A 25,494-nucleotide genomic window follows, 5' to 3' on the forward strand; every position below is an offset into this window, starting at 1 on the left:
AACAGACAAGTGATGAGCAGTTAACAACGGCACAGAACAGAAGAAGAAATGGAGCGCTGCGAGCTTCCAGCAAGCTGGGCAGACGTATGAGTGCAGGTACAGGAGTCCTATGGGGAGGATCTTCACCTGTTTGTGGAGTAGAGAAGCAATCAGCTGTTAAGCTCCGCTTTTTTGATTGTGATGTGTCATTCACAAATCAATTGTGAAAATAACTTTTTTTAAGCAGAGACTGATTTAGCTTTGCAAGTGCTCCTGCTGTGTGTTACTGGGAGAGCATATACTGGTGCCATATAGAGGAAAGGCTAAAGGCCCTTGAAGCATCCCTGTCTCCTTGAGTAGGTTACACTGGCTTCTAATCACCAGGAAAAGATACACAGGTTCAATTATACCCAGTATCTAAACTAACTCTTGCTCATCTGGAACATCCAGCTGAAGCTGAGGAAAGGTCTTTCAGCTCCTACAGCCTGACCATACAGAAAGATCTTTGTTCTTAACAAATGGGGCTAGAGGGACGCAGCCCCTTTCCAGCCTTCCAGGGGCAGGCTGTATGTAACAGCATGGGGCCCTCTGTTCTGCACTCCAATGTAGACCCTAAAGCAGTGTGGGGGAAGAGAAGGATGGAGAAACCTTGTTTAAAAAGCTGTCCTTAGGGTAAGAAAAGACACAAGTGGGTGTAACCATCTGGAAGGAACAGGAGGGGGAGGATGAAAGAAGTGGTAGGAAGAACATGTTTTCCTACAGGGCTTGCATGGATGTATCTGAACCCACAAAGCATCTGAAGAGCCAGGCTCCCTTTTAATTACACAGCACTCAACCACACCGAGCCCAGACGGTCACGTGGGCTTTGCAGGCCACAACGCTTTAGTGCCATTTCTCTGCTTCCTCCTGAAGGTGCACACACCAGGACAAGCCTCCCACCAGTTTCATCCAGGTGTGGCCTGTGGAAGAAGCAGCCAACACTTTCATGTCATCTGCCAAGCTCTGCGTGGCCTCTGCCTGCACTTACCCACGGGAATGTTGCAAAGTGAGACGACTGCCTGACTTCATGCTTTTCCTGGAACTACATAGTAAGTGGATGCACATATATGTAAAGAAAAGCATTACCTTCACCTTTACTTCATCTTTATTTTGTGTAATTGCCTTTAGTTGATATGAAAAGACGTAAGATACCTGCAGTCTCTTTGCAACTAGAACCCACGTAAATTTCTCATGAAAGAACGGTGATGCTTTTGGAGGTAGTGAAGATTTTCCTTTGTCTTGTTTTGTTTGCTTTTCCAAAAGTGCCGTTACATGCAGGATGCATCAACGTGACTAAGACCCCATGGCCAGTGATAGCACCGATACCTACAGAAACACATTACTCTGCCTGAGAGAAAAATTAAGGCACACCCATTTAATCAATTACCAGTGGTACTGTGAAAACTTTCACTGCTTCTTTCTTGCCCATAACCTTGACCTGAATAATCAACTCAGTATTAAATGTGATGATTTAGAGATGCAGTGGGGCTGTTTTTTCTGTAGGTTTCTCTATCTGTCAGAAAATGGCAAGGCAAGGTGCCTAATCCTCCTGTCCCCTTGCAAGCAGGCACGGGGGGCGCAGAGGTACTCTGATGGGAGAGGCTGGTTCCTCTGCAGGTAGCTGCCTGGAGACAACTGCAAGCGCGTAATGATAGACTGGAAAGTATTTGAGCAATTATAATTTGAATCACCTGCTTGACAGGGATAATGAGGCATAGAAAGGGCAAGTAGTGCGGCCGTACCAAATCTGCTGCCGAGCCAAGAACTGACAGGAGCTATCTCAGCTCCAGTTTGTCCTCAACCACAAAACCACTGTTCCTAAAAACTCTTCCTGTTGTGCTGACCGAGCAGAGCCAATTGTGCTCTCTGGTGGCCGGGGACCCATCGCTGTCCTCACCCTGACACCAAGCAGCATCAAGCCTCTCCACGCTCCCAGAGGGCTGCTGGCCCCAGAGGCGTAGGGGCCAGCAAGCCCGTGCAGCTGCTGCCTGTCATCCCTCTCCAGCGAGGAGGGGAATTCCCTCCCCAGATGACATCTCGCGCCTCTCAACAATGCTGCAGTGAAATCCACCTCATCGTAAACTGCTTGTGCAGCACAGCTCCCTTGTCTGCCCCAGCACCCTTGCTGGTCAAGGACCAGAGGCTGCACGGCTTCCCCCCACCGCTCCCCAGTGTGCAGCCACTGCATTTATTTCGCCTGTGCTTGAGGTCCCTGCAGCTTGTTGTGCAGCACCGGGAGGAGGCTGTACACACACCCCAGGGGCTGTGTTCACCTGAGGGAGGTGGTGAAGCTGATGCCCACCGGTAAGTGCAGCACACATGAACATTTTCTCATTGGTATTCAGTGCTTTCAGGCACGGCAGTTACGCTGAAAAACTAAGAACCCTCAGAAAGGGTGACCTCAGGTTCTCCAGATCCAGGGGAAAGCCTCCTGTTGATGCTGCAGTATACTGCATGGGTGAAAAACTGCTATATCTTTCTGGGGAGAAATACTTGCTAAAGGAGGTAAAGATTTCCTGTCTCCTCGCTCTCTCCCTGCGTGACAGCGCCAAAGGCTGCCCAGGTCCATGGCCCTTCCCAGGCATGCCCGCTGTCCTGCTTTCCCCTTGCTCTCATCAGGAGCAGCCCCATGTCCCATTCCTGCCCATGTGCCTGGATTTCCATGTGGTGTGGGCAAAGGTGTTGGGCTTCAAGCCTGAGCCCGAACAGAGGTTGGGGTCTGGCCAACCGGCTTTGCAACCCAGGTCCTGCCAATGTTCCCAAACGCCAGCACAGAGACCTACTCCTTCGCCCAGAGCGAGCTGCAACAGATAGCGCCAGACTTTCCCATAAGGCTTAACTGAACCAGCAGAAATATGCTGCTGGATGTTTAAAGGACAGGTTGAACATCATTAATTCTGTGCAAAGGAGAGTTTCTTGCTTTGGGTTTCCTCTCTTGCCTCTTCCCCACGCTGCTCCTTGCAAACCACAAGCATTTTCTGAGAGCTGGAGGCTGCACAATCCCCACGCCTCATGAAAACGCAGCACTGAGCACTTCAGTTTTTTGTTTCCCTGAGGTATTTGCACTTGAGAGCTTCTCCTTGCTACTGAATTTCTTATTTCCCTATGGAGTCTGGCTTGCTATAAACAATGCCTGCATGTTGTTGCTATGTAGGTCCAGCTGGAATCTGCCTACAGTGCAAAAGAAAAAAATTATATATAAATTCAGAAAGCCACCCACTGACAGGCAATTTGCATTTTTATCTGGAAGATATTTTTTTTTTTTAATTTTCTAATGAAAGTTCAGTTCCTGAGTTTCTATGGAAACTCATCTGCTTAGTGTGCATGCATAATTTCATAAAGTCAGATCTCAGGAAGATGAGCAATTAGTATAAATACAAGCAGGAATGTGATTAAGGGTTTCATCCTCTTATTCCTGAAGATGGAGGGTGGGGCTGGGTTTTGTTGTCTTTCCTTGGTTTGTGTTTGTGTTTTTGCCAAACTAAGGCAGGAAGCGGTGCACACGGTAGCCTGGCTCCTCTGCCACCTCCTGGCTACCACTGGCACTTCTGGCTTTGCCCAGTTATTTTCCTCCCAAAGATGGTGAGTACCTCCAAGTACGGTCCTCTCTCTCGGTATTGCTGGTACTGAGTCAGGCCCCGCGGAGCGATGAGGACAGGCTTCTTTTCAAACGGAAGCATACTATAAATAGTAAAAAAAACCCCAACCCAACCCAAAAGGTGTGTGGGAATCATTTTGCTTTCGAGCTCCTGTGGGCAGCATGTGGCTAGGGGCTCACCCCCGGGCTGCGCTAGCCACGCGCAGGCAGTTCATGTGCTGCTTGCGTTAATACAGCTGTACAGAGCTTGGATGCTTGCTCACTCACTCAAGGAGGTCTGAGGGTAACTTCTGCAGATTAATTTTATTTTCTTCTTTAGGTCTGAAGACATACTTCAGATCTTGTAAACAGAGGCTGAGTAGTGAAGCCAGACGACAAGCCAGACTGTAAAAGCTGGTGCTGAAAGCACTGGAAGAAATTCATTGGAGGTGAAGGGTTGCAGCACAGCAGAGCTGGTACGGTCTAGTGCTGCATGAAGGCAGAGGGGAGACAGCGAATTTAGTTTGCTGATTTAGGGTGCCTTATGCTGGCAGCTAGACGGCTCAGTTTATTGTTTTTAACTTCAGGGAACAGGGGGTGCACACGGGAAGCTTTTTCAAAGTTATTTTTGACCACATACAAAACAAACAAAACCTAAACCACTTCTATAGTAACACTGGGTTTGACTTCCTTGCCTTCAGTGATGTGATATTTAGTAATTGATACTTGAGTGAGGCTATTTTTGTTTTACAATAGAAAAGCCACACTTCATTTTAAGTTAGATGAGCAAAAAAGTTACTTGTCTTCAATTTCCACTAATAAAGAAAGTGAGCATAATCTCCATGTGAAGTTCCACTTCAGAAGGTTGTGAAATTTCTGATCCGTGCCTTTATTTCCTTAGTTTGACAAAACCTCCTTAAAGGTTGTTAGATCATAAAATTTGCAGAAAATAGTGCAGAAAAGACCTTACGGAAGACTACAAAATAGGCCTTACGTACAAGCTGGAGTTTATTTTTAGCAGTGAAAGTCAAAACTTCCTTTGCAAATGTTTAGTTCAAACACCTGATAAGCTGCAGGGAGTTATCCTGAGTCTTGGCATCCTCGTCTCCTTACACTAAGGTGGCACAGATCTACTTGTTCTTTCCTTCGGGGCTTGCATGGGAAAGAGTTTTCTAGAAATATGTTTTATTTCATTCCTGGAAGATTGCTTTTCATTTTGTTTGCGTGGTCATCTCATTGGAGAATCTGTATAGGTGGACTAGACTTTATCCTTTACAAATCGATTTTAATAATAACTTTAAATGCAAGTTCTCTCTATCTTTCCATGAGACTCAAATTCCAAAGTGAGGTTGCCTCTGATGCTTTTCCTAACTGAGCAGAGCATTTTTGCCCATTATTACCCTAAGAAGTTTCCAGAATAAATTGGACTTTGCAGACTTTGCTGTTGGGCTTCTGCTAGTGCATTATTTAATTAATTTCAAGGTAGATGGGGTATCCTTACTGTCTGCTCCAATCTGTAATACAGATATGTCACTAGCAGTTAGTAGGCGGGTAATCAGCAGCTGGCAAGATCAGGGCATACTGCAGAAAAGTGCTCGTTCCAAAGTGTGCTTATTCAGCAGAACCCTACAAAAAGCCTTTCAAGATGCATTTGGCACTTAGTGATAACAGTCTCATGTAACAGAAAAATCCGCACTGCTGCAGGGCAACATACACTTCTGTAATTATCTAGCAATCGGAATAAGTTGTAAGCAAAATCTGTTGCATAAACCATGAAATATCAGAGTCCTTTTGGAAAATGGCAGATTAACTCTGGAAATCCTAGGTCTCCTAGAATAAGGATAGACATGTAAGTAGCCAATGATCTGTGATTCTTTCCCTTACATTCATGACCTTTGCATTTCTGAGGAGGCAGGAATATTTTTTTTTTAGCTGTGAGCAGTGAAGTGAGTTTTTGTTGTGCTGTCACTTAGCCACACCGCAGCTGGCAGTGTGTGGGGTAGCTAATCATCCATTTTGCTGATTCAGTCCAGGTTGTAGCAAACCTGAGCTATACGTCTGAGCTTTGTTCCCTGAAAATACACTGGGAATTCATGGGGCAGGCAGGGTCTGCTCGCCAAACACACTGAATTAAGAGACCGTATCTTAATTTGCCGCCCTAACAAAGGGTGACTGGGATCCACTTCTGGAGGAAAGCTCATCTTTCAGTGTTTCTGCTGCCTCTTTTGTCAAAAGCAGATTTTTCTTCTTTTCCTTCCCCCTCTGCATCTCCTCCGCTGAAGCTGCTGCATTCCCTGTCAGTCAGTGACGCTGAAGTGCTGCATTTGATAAAGCAGAGGAGGGGAAGGAGAGAAGAGGATAAGGCAGGCAGGCAGGGCCACTGCAGAATGCAGCATGTGGAAAGGAAAAACGAAGGAACAGCACCGGAGGAGGGGGGAACTGGCAAGTGCTGGGAAAAGCAAAAACCCGAATTTGCATCATGATTTGTAGCACTTGTGCACTACCTGTGGGTTTCAACTCAGTAGGTTCAACCTGGAGATATCAGCTCCAGTACTGCAGGCACCGAAGGAAGGCAGCCCAGCAGCTGATTGCTGCTTAAACTTCACTGAAGTGTCTTCGTGTGCTACAGATGAGTGTGAGGTAAGGGAAGAAAAGAGACTGCAAGGAGGTATCAGGAGCGATAGGCTAGCTGAGCATGAAGACAGAGATGTCTTAAGCCCACCACAGACCTGGGCACACGGATATGCTTTATCAACCGTACCAAGGTAGCTTTGGCAGGGAGAGAAGGAAAAGCAAAAGAAAGAAAAGATCCAAAGCGGTGAAAACCCGGAGAGGAACATCCCCTTCCCTAGCTTGCCAATGTGTTTTTCAAGGCAGCGTGTAACTGTAAATGCACCATCCCACCCAGGCCCCCCATGAGGCAAGCCCCCCCTGCAGAAGAGGAGCACTGTGCCATGCTGCACGCTGCCCTCTCCCCAGGTTTGCCATCTCTATTTGAGTTCATCAAATGTTAGCAGGGATGTTTGTACCGTGTTTGAAGCTTAAATGTGATAAAACATTTATTGACATAAAAAGCAAACCCTAAGGCAGCATTTCAAACCAGGAGGCTCTGATCTCTTCATAGGGAGGCTCATACAAGCCTGGGGAGAATGAAGAGTTTTTCTGCCTTGTTGGATTGTCGTCACTTAAGCTTCGTTCAAAGCAGAATTGTTTGCTGCATGCTGAATATTCTCTAGACAGTTCTTCCTGTGCTGAGACCTACACGGAGATGAAGCAGCAAGCAAGGAAACCTAACAGGATGCCTCAACCGCATGTTTGAGACTATCTAAATGCAGTATTTGTTTCACACTCTCTTTTCCAGGGAAGGCAGATTTCTCCCAGCCCTGATCTTAGCAGTTGTCATAGTAATGTTGCAGTAGGGTGCACAGTAGTTTCAACTATGACTCAAGCTCATGGTGTCATCTGTAAAAACATGCACTAAGAGAAGGTCCCGAACTAATAATAAATAGCAATTTAGAATAAAAAAATTGTAATTTAAGGTCCCAATTCTGTTATGCACTGTACCTGCTTCTCTGGCAGAAAGCCTTGTTGAAATTAGTAAGATTCAGCCTAGATATATCAAAGTATTTCAAAATACATGCAGAATCAAGACCGATCAGCATCAGCAACGAGAGAAAAGGCATGCAACATACACGCAGGATGCTGAAGAGCAGCAGCCAGGTAACTTAGTAGCTAAAGCCCTTGACTAGAAAGCCATTGCTGTACTTCATTGGTATTTCACGTTAAATAATCTGCCACTACTCAGAAACACTTGAGATAAAAGAGACAGGGTCAAGACAGCAGCTCTGGGAGGCAGAATTCTTGGGTTTAAGTGTTCTCAGATTTAGAAGGGTTGAGACCTTGCCCCTCTTGTGCCCAGGGAGTGCATGCTAACTTCTAGCAAATATTTTTAAGCTGGGGTAACAGTTAAACACCTCCTTCTCCCCCAGGGGGGAAGCAGCACTCTGCCTCTATTTTGATAGTAAGCAGGTGCCTACATTCATTGCACAGAGCAAGATGTTGCTGCATACAGATGGGCAATGTCTAGGCTTAAGATGCGGACACTCAATTAATCTTGAGTGCCCACACTGTGCTGTGGCTGATGAACAGGGGATTTCTGTCCGCTTAGGTTTCCTCCAGTGCCAATGCTGCATCTTTCCCCAATTTTTAATGAACTACTTTGACGGAGGAGGGGCTGATGTGCACATTTCCCATGCATGTTATCTTTCCCTCTCTGTACAGAGTAAATCTGAACGCATGAATCATGAACAGGTTCTCCTAGATAACAGCTTCAGCTCTGTCGAGGGTCTCTATGAAACTCAGTCCCACAGAACTAATCACCAGAGCAAGTGCTGCATTTAGTAAGTCTCTGAGGACGGGTGTAGTGCAGCAAAGACCCGGCTGACAGAAGCACAGAGCATGCCAACGTAGATTACAGCAGATGTCTTCTGAAAGGAGAGCTGAGATATTTAAAACATCTTAATTTGCTTAGTTTTCCACTACTGGCAGTCTCTGGGATAGCATATTATCAATGACAACCTCTGCACAACTACAGCCGCAGCCTGAGTGCAATATTGCAGCCGAGTGCTAGGCCAGCTGCGCTGCTGGGAAACAGAGCGAGCTGGGCAGGAATGCACTGCTGTGGTCCAGCCAGTGCCTCTGGCTTCTGCACCGGTGCCTCTGATCCCGCAAGAAGCATGTTTCCTTATCATCTCTTAACATAAAATCTCTCATGAATGATGAACCCACATGCACAAAGAGATTTTGCTGAATTACAGACAGCATTTTCTGTTACGTGCTCAAAAGAGAATGAATGAAGAAACTCATTGAGCAGATAAATAATTAAAGACTTTTGATAAATACTGCACATAACATTAGTGTAAATGGAAGCTCCAGTGACACTGGAGAGCTATGATGTCTTCATGCTTCCCATTTGTTTGGCAAGAAGGGACTTCTGCTTCCTTCTCTTGACTGTGGCCAGCTCAGTGTATCGGGACAGCTTGCTGAAAACCTGCAAGTCTTGATAGTTCCCACCCTGCTGTTTGTGCAGCTGTGTCTTAGGTACCAGGAGGCGACACATTCTGTTATTGCGCTACACTCTATTTTATATACTGTATTACTATAGTCTATCACCCTGCCCTGTCTTTGGTGCGATAACAGGCAGCCTAAATAGCACAGAATTTAAACTAATTATAACTGGTTTCCTTGTTTTTGAAAAACAGTGTTTGAAGGTTGAAGTATAAAGGGGATAGCCATTCCACCCCTTCTCCCTTCTGGCAGTTCCCTGAGCACTTTCTGAAATAACCATTTATGAGTTCAGCTGTAGGCCAACTTGACTGCTACAGTTTCTATGTTTTAATTTGATCTCAGAGCAAAGCACAGCATGAGGACAATACTGATTACTAGAGCTGCAGTGGTTATCTCGAGGGCTGTGGATGAGAAACCACAGCCAAAGTTAGTAACGAAGATCAGGTTGGAGCTCAGTGGGGAGGCATCTGCTGCAGGGAGAGATCAGGCCAAGGACAATGTCTTTAGACCTGGATGCAAGTTTTATTCTCCAGAGAGGACTGAAACACCCCAAGAACCTGAGTGGTTTAATAATAAATGCATCAAGTTCTCTTGTAAGGTGTAACACACGCTTTAGAGAGATCAGAGAAGAGATGGGCAGTTTTGTCTTTCAGGAATTTATTTTGGTTTCTAAAGTTTGGTAAACACAGCCTGAATAATGTGGTAATGAGCGCCTCAGGGACATGAAGAATAACTTACCACAACAGAGGAATGCAAGTGATTGGCACAGATAAACAGGAGCTACGGGTTCCCTGGAAACTGGGATAATCCACCTTCGAGAAGCAGAGCACCAGCTCTCCTGCTAATGGACTGGAATCTCTGCACTGTGCAGTGGGTCAGACTTGCTCCTTCCAAGGACCTTGGACATCCCAGCAGGTCCTGGTCCCTCGCTGATGAGGGAAATGCGCCGTTCCCCCAGGAGAGGAAATGGCCACTCATAGTGGAAGTGATGGCTTCAGTGCCAGAGAACCACTTACCACCTCCTTTGTGATGGCTCCACTGTCTCCTGGATGGAGGAAGGAAGCCTGGCAACTGCAGAGGAAGAGAGCAGGCAACAATCCTGCAAAACAACTCTGTCAGCTCCGAACTGGTGCTCAGGAGCTGTGATCCTGCTGCACAGCCAGGGATTAGCGCCGATGGCTGGGCTACCTGGGGAAGCTGCCAGCTAACTAGTGGATTTGCTGGGAGGTTGGCAGTGGGGGAGCGGAGCTTCTGCAGCAAACAGAAACAAGGAGAACAAAGTGTTCGCAATTCCTTGGACAGTGAGTGAACTGACACACAAACTTATTAATGTGAGCATCCAAAATGCTCATTTCTCCTGTGGGAGCCAGTGACTAGAGGCAAAGACAAGTTCTCTCCCTCAAGCTCAGCTGCTTCAACACAAAAAAATTGAGCTAAGAGGCTGCTCTAAGGATTGCTTTTCCCCAAGGAGAGCTTAGAGCAGTTATTTTGGGCTATCTGAAGCGCAGGAACATTCCTGGGATTCTGCAATAAACTTCAGAGTTGGGAAAACAGAATCTGCCAATCAGCCATGGTTTGGAAGGAGGCTACCAGTCATCTCCAAAAGCCAAATGTTGCTTTACTGTTGTTCTGCTTGGCACAGCTGCAAAAGGTATGTGCCAGACAGGCGTAATACCCACAGGGAGAGCTTCTCTAAGGGTCAGATTAGGATTAGTTTCGATCTCTTTCTCCTCCCGAGCCCATAACCCACCTATCTGGGACTTGCAGAGGACCACTGCTGTACTAACGGGCAGAGAGCAGCTGTCCTGATTACACTCAGCATGACCGGGGATGCTTCCTGCAACCGCAGCCTTACGCACACACAAGGAGCGTGCAATCACTTGACGGCGAACTCCAGTGGAGAGCATCGGCCGCAGGAGGCCATGCTGATGGTCCACCAGCAAGTGTTGCGCTGCTGATGTGCCATTTTTGGGAGGAGGTGTAACTAGCTATGTCACCCTGCACAGCAGGCTGAAAATAGGATTGCACTCACTGTGCCACGTGGCTCAGTGGTATGTCAGGACATGTATTTTTAGGAAATTCCTCCTTTGGGCAGAAAGGGTGAAGTACTTGGCCTGGTTTGCAGGCTACTGGCTTTGCCCAGATCTTTCATACTAGGGTGTGGGAGCATGTTAGCCACCAAGTTGGTCTGTGGATGCCCTTAGTGCCGCGGCACAGTGCTAGTCCTAGTTTCCTACTGATCAGGGTGGTTGCAGAAGGGTAGAAGATAGCTGGTCTGCTGCTGTGCTTTTCTTTGTTTCAATGTATGCATGCTTGCTCTCTCTCTTTGCTGGTGCTTTTCAGAGAGGGAACTGACCTCCAGCAGAGCAGGGATGGAGAAAAATGTAAGGAAGATCAATGTCTTAGGAAGAATATGGTCTCTGAGGAGCAGCAATAAAAACGTACCTAGCAGAATGAATGTGTGAGGCGAATGGGGAGCTCAGAGAAGATAGCTCATGCAGAGAAAAGAGCGAGAGCGAGAGAGAACGAAAAGCAGATGGTAGGTAAGGGATTTAAATAAGCTTCTGAAGAGGCAAAGAGGAGTCTGCCTTGGTAAGGTGCTTTTTGGGTGCAGCATAATGAAAAAATGCAGTACATCTCCATGCCCTGCCAGTTACTGATGCATAGACAGTGCTGTGACTTGTCTGACCCCATGAAAAGGACAAGGTAAAGCAGTGTTGGACTCAGAATCAAATTCTTCTCTCTGACAGACACTTGCCAGCTTCCTCTTTCCCCCAGAACATCATTCCTATCAGGCAGTATGTGTTCAGCTCCAGCATCTGGGTTGTGATTTTTTGGCAGCTGCACAAAATCTCAGCTATTAAATCCCACCTGCCAGTCTCATGTCTGCTCCCACAGACCTTTGCCTGTTAGCAAATGTTTCGAAATCACACTGCCAGGCACAGCACATCATTCTGCAATCCTACCTCAGGCAAAAACCCTCATGCAAGGACTTCTTTTAACTTCAGTGGGCTGCAGGAGGGAAAGGCTAGAGGACAGGCTTCTGGATTACAGGCAGAAATACTCATTTAGGTCATGGCTTGCACTGCATTCTTTTCAGCACTAATGTAAAACAGCTATTTTCCCCATGAATTATCTGAGTAACACTATTTGTCTGTGACATTTTAAGAAGCTTTGAGACATGTTCTGTGCTATAGATGTGCAGTAAGAGAATTTTGTGAACTTCATTCACCAGAATGTGTTCATGTGAAATTGTTCTTCCCTTCTTTACAAATTCTTCCTTTCCCTTCGCTTGCTTCTTAGCAGTCCCAGATGAGAAATGCCACCGATGTGATGTGTGCATACTGTATGTTGCTTCATTGTTGAAACAGTTCATTAGTAAACAAAATGCTGAAATACAGCTTGATCATCTATCCTGGAAAGAGATCTACCCACAGAAGTAACTGCAATTTTTAATTTTGTATGGTGAGAAAGGACTTAAACTTCCACATAAATCATCTGCTGTAAGATTTCACAATCTGAATTTCCCCAGCATGAACCTAGGCAATGAGGCTGCACTTCTGGTGCAAAAGGCAATCTCTCTTGGAGATGGTCTAAGCTGCTTGATTATGGTATCTCTAAAATTGCAAACAAAAGAGACAATCAGTGCTTTTTGATGTGGACATCTGTCAGCAGAGAAATCACTGCTAACTGTCATATAATAACCACACCAGACACTTCCATAGCAGTCATCTTTCTGGAAGTCAAGCATGAAAAAGCATGAAAAAAACCTGTTACTCATCCAAGCACCAAGCATATTTTGTCTGGATCTGGTTGCGTTTCTGTAACTGTTCTGTAACTCCAAGGTGATGTGACAGATGGATACTTGAGGTCAAAATATTTAGCCAAGATATAGCAGTCAGTAACTATTTTTGTTGGCATGTAATTAAAGTATTTAGCTTTATACTCTAATATTTGCATTTTAGTTTTAGAAGCAATATAAGTACACTGAGAGAAGGTGCCGATAGCCTGACATAAATACAAGCAAAAGGAATTTGTAGAGAATTGGCTCAGCAGCAGAACTATCTAGCTGCACTTCACCGTTCACAGAAGTCCTTGCTCCTGCAGAAGCACCATAGGAGCTGTCAGTTTGGCAGGTACATGGTTCTGCATGAGCTCTGAACAATGTTAAAGCAGTACAGCGCTGTCTAAAAACCATGTGCAGCAAGGAGTATCTAATTGTCTTTTTATGAAAGGATTGACTTTAGACAGCCTGCCATCTATAGAAATCATACACACGATTTCCTAAAGCATTTGCACACCTCCTTTGCAGGCATGGGCTCATCAGCGTGTCACTTAATTGATGAAAATGGAAAAAATAGTTGCAACCTCTCCACAGACAACAGGTAAGGGGATGACATCTAATGACTAAGTAACCTGGACCAGGTTTGCATTGCCCAAAAACTCCTGTAGAGTATCTCTTGTTTAGATGGCACCAGGGCTGCCTGTACTACAGACCAGTTATTTTGCTGGTTACATAGTTCAGCACTAGTCTAATGATGGATACTGTATTTGCACGAGGGAAAAATGAATTTTCTTGAGAACTGCCAGAAGAAAAATACTGGATCATCAGGAAAGAGGGTAAAATCAGTCTCTCATGATTTGCAGCAAACCAGTGAAAAGACTCAACTGCCAAAATATAATGAACTGGGTAACTCCTGCAATCACACAGAAACATACACATAAGCTACACTTTAGCGCTGCCCACATATCTAAGCAAAAAAAAAAAAAATTAAATCACAAACATTATGAAGTCTTTTTAATCCATGTGGGGTGAAAGAGGACATTTACAGAGCAGTACAACCCCTAGTATTGCATCCATTCTCGAATCTAGCAAAGCCCTTTAATGAGGCTGACTTTGTGCTCGGAGGAACAGGCATGGGTACATTAAATGAACCAGCCTGCATCTGTGAGATGCCCAGGGATGCAGCAATGTGGAAAAGACTCACCACGTAGCAGTGTGGCATGAGTGCAGTGCTCATGTGTCGGGGGAACTCTGGAGACAGCAAGCAAGGGAGAGAGGCACCTTCAGCTGTTGTTGTTGTGTCAAAGCCTGAACAAAACAGGCTCCAGCAGCAGCCCCTGATGGAAATGATGTACTTGTAAAACATTTACATTTTCAGCAGGATGTTTCTAATTAAACTCAATTGGTTTGCACACCTGCTGGGAGTGACTGCTCTGCACCTCATCTCCCTCTCCTACTCGAGCACAAAGAGGATGCGACTGCCTAGGCTACCACATAGCACTGTGTTCCTTTTGTGCACTGAGAGTAATTGAGAAAATGGATGGCAACAGCCATGTTTTTTGTTTGCTACTGTTCTAGGAAGCGCCTTCCACCCCCCCCCCCCCCCCCCTTTTTTTTTCCCCCAGAGCATAAAACTGCTCAGGTTTTACAGCCCTTTTGCAAGAATGGGGAACTGACAGGGCTTTGTGTAGTTTCCTGACTGTAGGGCATTATGATTGATGCCGACAACAAACCTCTCAGGACTGAGGAAAGACCGGTACAGGTCCTGACTAGCATCAGATCGATGGGGAAAGGATGGTATTGAAGCATGCTATAGTTAGTAGTGCAAGGCAGAACAGCCAGCTGTCACTTATTAAACACTTTTTAGCCTGTCTTACGAGTGCAGCCTGACCTGAAGGTTTTAAGAAAGGGTTTTATTGATACTGTGTTATATTCTCTGAGTTATTTATGGGTTTGCCTGGAAAGGTCTAAGACAAGCAAACCTTCGGAGAAAACTGCTGAAACTGTGTGGACAGCCAGCAGGATCTCTGGTCTGTGACTGCTGTCCGAGGCTCCCTTTCTGCATCTTTACGGAGCCAGCATTTGTCAGTGAGATGTAAGTCATGCCTCAAAAGAATACTTGAATGTATTGGCCTTGTTGTACTGCGGCATTGCCCTGCTGTGAAATGAGAAAAATGCATTTACTGTGCTGTGGCAGCAGGTTGGCATCCCAAACGTTCTCCCCTCCAACAAGCTCACTGGGTCAGAATAATTCTGTTTTGAATTGTACAGGACAGTCTCCTGGGTAACACGCTTCACAGCAATGCTCGGGGGGAACACGCCCTTGAATGCAAGGCAGTCAATGAGATTTATAATTACCGTGTTTTATAACCTCGTTCATTCAGGCAGGGAAGGATACTGCTGAAGAGATCTCAAACAAGAGAGATTATATATTCACAGCTACATAAATAGTTGTTAATATGATTCAAAACCTGGATGGCAGAAGGCTCTCTTTTGTCCACTGTGCTGTCCAGTGTAACACAAAAAACGCACAGACTAGTTTTAAACTCAGGCAGCAGCAGGGCATAAAACTCTGACTTCGGCTACCCTCTCCCAGGGAAGGGGATGTAAAATACACTCTGCTATCACCAAAATCTTCTGATTGCATTAAGCAAGGTCTTGGCTCAAGGCCAGGTCCCAGCCACCCCTTTAGTGGTAATGACCGCCCTTCCTCAGGGCGCTGAGCACGGGCAGAATCCAGCTGCGTTTTCACACACGCACACATGTAAATTGTCAGAACATGGTGGTGTTAATGCTTCTGGGATGACAAATTGAACCGATAGATGTTTCATCCACTGCGAGCTCCATGCAGAATGCATTGTATTTTCAGAAAAGCCCGGAGGTCAAAAAAATAAATCTCCTGGTACAGTTTATCTGATGTTTTGTTTTTGAGTGTCCTTGATGCATAACAGCATGGTATCATCTCTAAAGATTAAAAACAATCCCTTCATATTGCTCTGCTAGGTGTTTTCAAAGAAATTCATGCACAGATGAAAACAAATAAAAACAATGCCCGATGGCTCTGCAGGGATCCTGGGCCTCTAGTTTCAGGTAGTCTGGAGACAATTTTAAACAAACAGGGACGTCTTAAATCCTCAGCTACAGCTCCAGTGAGGACATGTTGGCAAGACTTCAGTAGCTTTAATGGGGCGAGGCTGGTTGAGGATTTTCAACATCATCTCCATTTTGTGGTTTTTAGGGTATAGCTTAACTAGGATCTAAAGCTTATAATGTGCAATACTGGATTTTCATTATTTTTTAAACTGGAGCTTCGAGATAACACCATCTTTGTTTAGGGTTTGTTTAAACAAAAATTCAGAGTAGCTAGGTTGGTTTTAATGATGTTGTGGTCTGGGTTTTTTGATGGACTAAGGCATGGGAGGAAAAAGTCACCCTCATCGATGCAGGACGGGGGCCCAAAATGACAGAATTAAATGCAGTATAAACTGAGTGCGCCCCAGGCACTGATGAAGGAACAATTCAGCTCGCTTCAGTTAACATGTCTTACTTTTATCCACTTGGCTTTACTGTTTTAGAGGATCTGGCCCACTATGAGAACAAAATCCCTCCCCCAGTCCCTGTTCTGCTTCCAGCCTTTGCTGCTGGCTAACTCTGAAGGACAGCTGCAGGAGTTTCTTAAGGAGAAATCTATGTGACACTGCTGCACTTAGGAAAAGGCTGAAAATAGGCTTTTTACTTTTTCTTCACTCTTGCTTAGGCACTAACTTTGTTCAGGCTGAAAAATACTCTGCAAAGGTAGACTTGAGGGTTTGTTTTTTATTGGGCAGACTCATTCACGAGATCACTTGCAAGGCAAAATAACTCCAGACAGAACTTGCGTAAGATGTTTGTGCCAAATACGATGCACATATTGATTTAGGGGTGCTGGTGGTAGGGAGGATAAAGGGATAATGCTGAATACAAAACCATGCTCTGTTGCTGATGAACAGCCCCACATGCAGTGTATTGCAATGCATGGGAAGGAAGCCACAGCAGGTCACATTCAGATTGTACCTGCTGTGGAGTTTCGTTCCATTTTTTAAAAATCTCTCTTTTATTTTTAAATTACCTTTATACCTGCTATGCACCGCCCACCTGCTTGTTTGCTCTTAAGCCTGTATGCTGGCTGGGTGTTCAAACCGCCCTCAAGTTTTTGGACAGGCATACATTAAAAAATACTCCCATGGCCTTCCCTCACCTTCTTTAAGGTGTTAAGACTTGTTGCTTATTAACTACTTTGTCCTTGTTAACCCTGGCCATCCCCTATCCTTTGCTGTGAGGCCAGGGCTGCTGACCACAACTACTGTTAGTTGGTTACTTGTGGTGTAAAAGCACTAGCAGCAACACTTAGGATGCACAGTATTGCAGGACACCAGTTGCTTTCAAGGCCACCTTTGCCTATTCTCCTTTGGAAGGGGATTACTGGAAGCACAGTGGCTTTGTCTGGGATAGTTACTTTTACCTCTTCCCTGGCTTACCTCTTGAAGTACTGATTTCCCAACCTCCCGGAGGAGCTGTGGAAGCACCAGGTTCTTGTGTTGCGTGCAGTCAGTGAGGGACAGCAATGTTCAGGAACGGTTACTTTGGCTTGTCAAAGCTCTACGTAGCAGTGCTAGCCACCTGGGGAAGTAGGTGGCATCCACACCTACACAGCTGCTTCCCTAACCTCCTTCCTTGAGAACAACAAATCTTATCTAACATCTCAAGCCTAAGTAGTGTTAAAGACACAGTACAGGTCTTGCTTCCTTGCCCCAAGCGCTGGGATATGCTGCCATAGATACCAAAAAGCCATGGCAATTCCTTTTAATTTGAAAGGTTTCACCTTTCACCATCGGCTCTGTGGTATCTGAGCAAGGGAAGTCTCTTCTAAAGGGAGCTCTCTTCTAACAGGAGATACAGAGAAGCAGTCCCTCTGGTTCTTCTCAAACTGTGACACGCTGTATGATCACCGAGATAGAAAAAGTTTGCAAGTTGTCTAGTTCAAAGTATGCAAAAATAGCAGGGATGCACTTCCAACAAGGCTGCTCTTCTGTCCCTATTTGATGCTAGCTTGTGAGAGTGAAATTGAGTAGTGCAAGACTATCAAGATTTAATCTGTTTACAGAATTTCAGTTATATGAATTTGATTTGAAAGGATTTGTGCTACATGTGTATATCGTGACTTGTCATAGCTGCCTGCATTGACATTACATTATGTGAGCATTCTGATTCCAGAGACTAGCTACATTGGTAAAATCACTCACTACAGCTGACCAAGCTAAAAATAAATTAATAAAAAAATGTTTGGGTTTTTTTTCTGCCTTTTGGCTCAAGGATCTCACATATACACCATTTTTACTTTGTGATGCTGCTATTTTATATTTGCTTGTTTAGGAAAGCTAACTTCAAACAATGGGTTACTTCCAAACCATTTCTTTTGATGATTGTTCATTCACTATTCAGAGTAAGAGATTAGTTTAAAATGGTATATACTTCCAGTCTGTCTGATTTGCTATATCAGCCAACAAATAGTATATAATAGAGAACTTCTCAGAGAACGCTAAGTCTATGAGTTCAGAAAGTCTTCTAACCACTGGTGACATTCAAAGAAAAATAATTTAAAGCTGCAGAAATGTGAAATTAACACTTATCTCAAATACACAATCATTTATCATTAGTGAAAAGCAGTTCTGAGATTTCAAGGTTGCTTGTTTGACCTATTTGTGGTATTCTAGGAAGAACAGCAAGGAATCCTGAAGTGAGGGTTTCTGCTCCTGAAGCCTGGAAATGTCCAGGGCTTGTGGGTTTTATCAGTCTCTCTCCACATTTATTTACTTTTTTTGCTCCTCAAGGCAAGACACTTTTCAGGCAAAAAGGATACCAAATGGTCCATGAACCTGGTGCTGAAGATACTGCAGGCAATTTTGCTCTCAATGTGCATGAAATATGTGCAGAATCTCTTATTCCTGCTGAAGTCAGAAGGAAAACTGATATGTGCTTGTACTGCAGAAGCCTGTCCTGAACTATCCTCATGTACATAATTTCAGTTCAGAAAAGAATTAAATGCTGTAGGGTCTGGCTGTATGTTAACAAGTCCATAAACTCCCCTACAACATCAACCTTCAAGCCTCGCAATGCAGTAAGGGATCATACGGGACTTCACAAACGCTCTGCTGTGGCATTTGTTTAATTTGACCTAGCTTCGTTTGTCTGTATTAGTCACTTCTGTGCTGTTGAGCTGCAAGTGACAGCCTCAAAGAGAAAATACCACAGCCTGCCAATCTGGCACAAAAATTAATCTAACTAGAAGTTCAGAAATTCTATAGATTGTTTAGATGCGAGGGAATAATACTGCTCTCTTATTAAAAACCACACAATCCCGTATTAAGTGCCAAACCTGTTCACCATTAGCTGCTTTGGGAAACACTGCCCAGGGGAGTATTTACATAAAGATGAAGCTAACTTTTCTCCTTGTTTAAAAAAATAATCACAATCTCAGAGCTCCTTGACAATTTCTTTTAAATGCAATTCATAGCTCAGCTTTCACTACCGATTACGTTTGGCCAGGTTGGTATGTTATGTGTAGATGTGCTGAACAAGTGCTAAATTTCACTTCACGAGGAACTAGAGGCGGTGGGAGTGGCCCTGTATGTTAGGAAGTATTTTGATTGTCTGGAGCTTAATGATAGGGATGACAGGGTTGAGTGTTTATGGGTAAGAACCAGGAGAATGACCAACAAGGCAGGTACCACGGCAGGAGTCTGTTACAGACCACCCAACCAGGATGAAAAGGCAGACAAAATACCCTATAAGCAGCTGGGAGAGGTCTCACAGTTGCTAGCCCTTGTTCTCATGGGAGACTTCAACTTACCAGATGCCTGCTGGAAATACAACACAGTGGAGGGGAAACAGTCTAGGAGGTTCCTGGAGTGTGTGGAAGAGAACTCCCTGACACAGCTGGTGAGAGAGTCAGCTAGGGAAGGTGCCCTGCTGGACCTGCTGTTTGTGAACAGAGAAGGGCTTGTGGGTGATGTGATGGCTGGAGGCCGTCTTGGGCACAGCGATCATGAACTGATAGAGGTTTTGATTCCTGGAGAAGTAAGGAGGGAGGTCAGCAGAACCGCTGTCTTGAACTTCCAGAGGGCAGACTTCAGCCTGTCTAGAAGAGTGGCTGACAGAGTCCCTTGGGAGGCAGTCTGGAGGGGCAAAGGAGTTCAGGAAAGGCTGGACATTCTTCAAGAAGGAAACCTTAAAGGCTCAGGAGTGGACCGTCCCCATGTGCTAAAAGACGAGCCAGCAGGGAAGAAAACTGGCCTGGCTGAACAGACAGCTTTGGCTGGAACTCAGGAAAAAAAGGAGAATTCAAGACCTTTGGAAGAAGGGGCAGGCAATTCAGGAGGACTACAAGGATGATGTGAGGTTATGCAGGGAGAAAATCAGAAGGGCCAACTAGAACTTAACCTGGCTACCGACATAAAAGACAATAAAAAACGTTTATGTAAATCCATTAGCAACAAAAGGAGGGCTAAGAAGAATCTCCATCCTTTATTGGATGTGGGGGAAAACACAGTGACAAAGGGTGAGGAAAAGGCTGAGGTACTTAATGCCTTTGCCTCAGTCTTTAATAGTAAGATCAGTTGTTTTCTGGGTACCCAGCCCCTGAGCTGGAAGACAGGGATCGGGAGCAGAATGAAGCCCCCATAATCCGAGGGGAAACTGTCAGTGACCTGCTACACCACACCTGGTAGCGACACGAGAGCCAAAGCATGGGTGGTGGTTTCCCAGTGCCTCTCTGTATTGAATTTGCATGGCAAGGTTTTGGTAGCAGTGGGGCTACAGTGTGGCCAAGGTCAACCCACCACACTCTCTGTTTCAGGTATCCAGCATTGCCTTCACTCAGACTCCACTCTACTCCCTTCAGGATCACTAACTGCTTACAAACAAGGCTTCTCTCTTTCGACAACTTAAAACTCCTCCTGCCTTAGCTTGGCTAGATCTGCAAGAAGTGCTCTTTAGTTTCTTACTCTGCTCTACCCTGGGGCACTGCCCACTGACCAAATGGCACTGGGGACCTGTGCACTTTCAAAAGCACCAGACCCCAATCAGAAGAGATTGCACAGGGGACACAGGAGATGCTCCTTCCATCTAGGGTTTCCTAACCAAATCTGAGCCTGCTAAAACCAGCTGACACTACATTTCTTGTAGCTCTGAGGTACACAAATGCGTGTGTGAACACAGAGACACACACATTTACTTCCCTGCTGTAGGCCACAGGGGATGCCAGAACCATTCCAGCAGCTTGGCTGTTTACAAACAAACACTGAAAGCATAAAATCATGAGGTCACATCAGGGCGCCTCCTACCAAAAGTGTCTTACTCCAACAGCTTTCCAATGACTAGTGATTTCCCAACAGGCCTAACTTTTTCACATTTCCTTGTGTTTATTCATGTTGCCTTGGGCAATAACATTCCTTACTGTCTACAGTGTTGAAAAAAAGCCTGAATACTGTGTGGCTTTCTGTACAAAGGGCACTGTGGGTTACTGAAAAATTCAGTGTTGATACCAAAGCCTCAGCATAACTCAGAGATGGCAGCTTTGTATTTTATTTTAGCATTGACCAAACTTTATCTTTTACTTCTGAGTGTGTCTCATTTGCTGTAAGTGATCATTATGTGCGATTCGCCTCTGGCCCTTAACGATGCAGGTCTTGCTTGTCCTTTCAGTGCCCCTGCTTCCCTGCAGCTTTAGGAGGAACTGCATTTGCTGAACAGTGGCATCTTGCACCTGGGGTGGAATAACATCATGCAACTGCATGGGCTGGACACTGACTTGGGAGAAGCAGCTCTGAAGAAAAGAACTTGGGGATACTGGTGGACAACAACGGAGCATGAGTCAGCAGGGCACATGTGCAGTGCTGAAAGCTAATGGCATACTGTATGTAAATGTAAATGTAAAAATACATTACCTAATGCAGCACAGCAGACTGAAAGTAATTATTTCCTTCTATTTGGCATCGATCAGAAGTGCTGTTGCCATTTTTGGGTTCCCCAGTACCAGAGAGATGATGACAAACTGGAGAAGGGCAGGTGGAGGGCCACTGAGACGGCTGGGAGGGCCATGATACTGTAAAGAGTCTGAGAGAGGAGCATTTATCCAGCCTCTCCCTCTCCAGGCCAAGGAGGTATCCGATTGCCATCTTCAGCTACTTAATGGGGGACTGGCAAAAAGATGGGACCAAACTTTTCTCAGATGTACTCAGCTGTAAGAGATTAAGGTACAGCAAGGGAAATTCTGGTTGACTAGCTGTTAAGAAAAAATTCTTCACAAGGAGTGGTGCAAAATCAGAACATGGGCCCAGGGAGGTGGTGGAATATCCATCCTTGGAAATACTCAAAACTCAGCTGGACAGGGCCCTGAGCAACCCGGCTGTGTATTTGAAGCTGGCCCCACTGTGAGCAGCAAGTGAACCAGATGACCTCCAGACGAAAGCTCCTTTCTCACCTAAATTCTTCTATGATTCTAATGTGCCTCATGGTATGTGTGCTAAGATACTAAGCACACTAATATATCATCACTGGTGTCAGGTATCATCACCACTTCCATCAGCTGGAACACTGCCGAGCTGACTCAAATACTGTACATCTTGTCTAAATGCAATTAAGAAGGCACATGGCAATTTCTGTGTATCCCAATTAGCCTTGCTCATACCATGGCTGTTGACATTCAAAACTGGCTGACTTGGAGGCCTGTTTCCCACTCAATTCAGAGCTTATATTGAGCTTCCCTGGTTTGTTGTAAAACTTACCAAGGCCCACAAAGTAAGGCCCTCCTTCAGAGTCACATTAACCACAATATGGATTTGGGGGGAATCAAAGCAAAGCTCACACACTACAAACCTAATGAATCAAACCCTAAAAGATTAATGTTCCTGAATAAAGCAGCAAACCCCACACAGCTCCAGATCTGCCTCTTCTTTTATTGCTCTGCTCTTAGGATGTAAAAGAAGCCGTGGCAGTTGATGGCTCTCCCACATTGGCATCTATTATTGTAATGCTAAATGCTAGCTCCTATCACCCCTGTAATCCTGTTTGGGAAGCTCTGCTACAGTGTTTACATTCTTATCTTTGTTTAGTCAATGCTGGCAAATAAAAGCACAAACAATCTCCACTGTACAGCTTGGCACTACTGAGATGCTGCCATTTGAGTTCCAGTTGATTTTTATTTGCAGTCTCTTATGCTGGTGACAATCTTGGAAAGCAGATACAGTTACATCACTTACCAGGCTGTAAAACTGATGTTTTTATGAGCCTACACTTTGTATTAAAATGAATGCTGAACAGGTGAACACAAGCAATAAGAGAACTGGGCTAAATATAAACACACCAATGCAGTAATTTCTCTGGAGCAACTCAAGTGTCATTTCACCTCATTTCCTGCCTTAGGCCATGCATCTTAGGAGATACTCAACCGCCTCATGTAACTAATTTAAAGAGGTATGTGATCTATAAAAACATGGCACCCATTTTAATTGCACAGTCTCCCTATATCTTCAGGGAAAGAACAGAGGCAGACTCTTCCACAAGGTAATGCAGAGCAGGAACCTAACAAAAGGGGTCTGCACCAACCCTGGAGAAGTCCCTCTCTCTGGGCAACAGGTAGAGAGAGTGATGAACTCATCTACCTAAGCTAAAGGCTGAGAACTAAGCAACATGAATTTTCACTTATGACTTAAACCACCTAAAACGGAATTGCCAGCTCAGACTCTCAGAAGCAAAGAGGAAGTATTAAATCCCATTGTTTTGTTTATTTCTTACAAAGTTGATGGCTATTAAGTGAAGCACAACAAGAAAAATCACTCCCACCCAACTTCCAAAAATACTAGTTATGAGGACCCATTTAGGCAAACATATATTCACAATGCTAGTGAACTAATGCATGACTAAAGAGAGCAACCACAAGACATAGATGCTTAAGCCTGTTTCTGATTAAGCATCTCACAGTGTATGCTGCACCCAACGACTGCCTTCAGTCTATGCCCTGGCTGATGGAGGAAAGGCTTGGGTAACTACACTGGTCATAAATCTCCCCATTGAAATGTGATTAGCTTGAAAATCCCCTGTTGTTCTGTCAGGGAGCTGAAGAGGTGCAAATCCATTCAATTACATCTTGCAGATACATATCTAAGGAGAACACACGGCTTTTGGTGATATATGGAAACTACCACCTTATACAGTATCTCCTTCCAAATTAGCATTCTTGCCATCTGATTCTCATTAGACTGACTCAACTGTTCTCTTAATCTTATATTTTTCCTCCCAAGGGATTAACATCGATTTTTTTGTCTTGCACACACACAGGAAGGTCATACTGTTTCCTACAGGGTGGATTCATTCAATAAGGAACTGCGCTATTAAACCTGACTTGACATTATTGTCAATAGAGCTAGGCTGCCACAATGGTGCTTATTTTTAAGAGAATTTCAATGCAACTCTCCTGAGCCTGTAGTTCCTGAGCTACATCCATCATTCTACCCCATGATACACACAAGCCACTTGACAACTCGTTAGAAATATATATACAAAACGAAGGTCAGGGCTGTGTGCCAGGGAAGCCCTACTAAGATTCAAACTCCACCTCTAACTTAAAAAATAATGAAACAAAATAATTACAAAATGCCTCTGTGAATAGAAGTTCTTCAACAGAAGAAGGAAACAGGAAGGCAGGACAGCAGGTGGGCCTGCAAGACATTTTTAGCTGGACATTCTGGGTTTCATGTCATATGTGAAAACAGTACGAATCCAGTCACTGGTGGTCTGGTCTGGGCAGGGCAGCCCACAGGCCTGAATGGATCAGCACTATTTTGGGTTTGGTTAAGTCCTGCTTACAGGGACCTTCAGGGATGCCCCCTCCCTCCCTTGTAAACTGATGAAGCTCCAGTATCAGAGGGGTCAGATTGTTCTTCCCACATCTTGTCCCGGAAGGCTGCTTCAGAACCTCTCTGCACCAATGGCCAGGAACCCTCTTTCAACCTCCAGCAACAATTTATAGCAGATAAAGCTGCATCCTTCAGCTGACGCAGCTTTTCTCTCCCCACAGCATTCACTATTTGTTTCCACACATACCTGCAGAGAGAGCAAATGTATCTCTCCCCAGTCTTTATTTTGCTACCCTGACAAGTCACACTCTCTCTTGCCCATCCCTGACCATTGTAGGGGGTTTGGGTTTTTTTTCCCCTGCTCATTTTCCTGCCGGGGATTCTCTCTCTTGAGCACTTTTGCAAAAACATGGGCAAATGTCACATTAGCAATATTAAACAGCAGCTCACTGATAGACTGGATCTTTATAGAAGCATAAGGAAGGATGAGAGGGAAGGAGCAAGAGGAGTGTTTTCAACATATAAAAAATGCACAAGTTAAGATGTCGCAAAGAACAAACAGGAAACCTATATTGAGTTCCTGCCTCAGGAGTCTAATTTTCCAAAAGGTTGAGAAGTTCCTCCCAATTTCTTGGTTCGTTTGTTGTTTTCAGACACTCCTCCAACACTGCTGGAACAAGCTCCTGACCTAACGACACTTTCAGATTCTTTGTAGTGAATTTTACCTTTCTTGGACAAAACTGCAAATAAATAACATTGAAAGAGATTTCTGGGGCAAATCAGGGTTGGGTTCATCTCTTGCAGAAATCTACAAGGCAGAGCGGGGACAGAAAAGAAGAAACCACCTGCTGAAAGGCTAACAGAAGACAAAAATAATTGTAACTGTCTCTGGTCAAAGCTTTACCTTAGTATTTTAAAGCAAGCAGCAGTCTAAGCTTTTTGCTGTCTCTTCAACGTTCCTTCTAATTCTTTTCCCTCCCCTTCTCTCTTATACACCTATATATTACCATTTGCCTGCTCTCCAAACGTACAGGAGAAATGCAGTGCACTGAACAGAAAAAAATTTGTAAGAAAAACTATTAACAGCATATAGAGATTTCCCCACATTGAGGGAAAACTTACGGAGTGGGCTAAACTGTTTAAATGTTTTGTAC

The 25,494-nt window shown here is 44.8% G+C and overlaps 1 protein-coding gene and 1 long non-coding RNA gene across 6 annotated transcripts in view; one reads left to right on the top strand and one right to left on the bottom strand.

Moving 5' to 3' along the window:
* The window catches only part of TTC7A (tetratricopeptide repeat domain 7A), a 172,642-nt gene that overhangs the window by 5,194 nt on the left and 141,954 nt on the right, over positions 1-25,494 (bottom strand). The gene's annotated exons all lie outside the window — the stretch shown is intronic.
* Positions 2-21,441, top strand: LOC129785300 (uncharacterized). The gene is made up of 3 exons (XR_008749142.1): positions 2-1,067; positions 12,975-13,047; positions 21,189-21,441. It is a non-coding gene; the product is annotated as an uncharacterized LOC129785300 (long non-coding RNA).

The sequence above is a fragment of the Falco peregrinus genome, chromosome 11, assembly GCF_023634155.1.
Source record: "Falco peregrinus isolate bFalPer1 chromosome 11, bFalPer1.pri, whole genome shotgun sequence".
NCBI classification, from domain to species: Eukaryota; Metazoa; Chordata; class Aves; order Falconiformes; family Falconidae; genus Falco; species Falco peregrinus.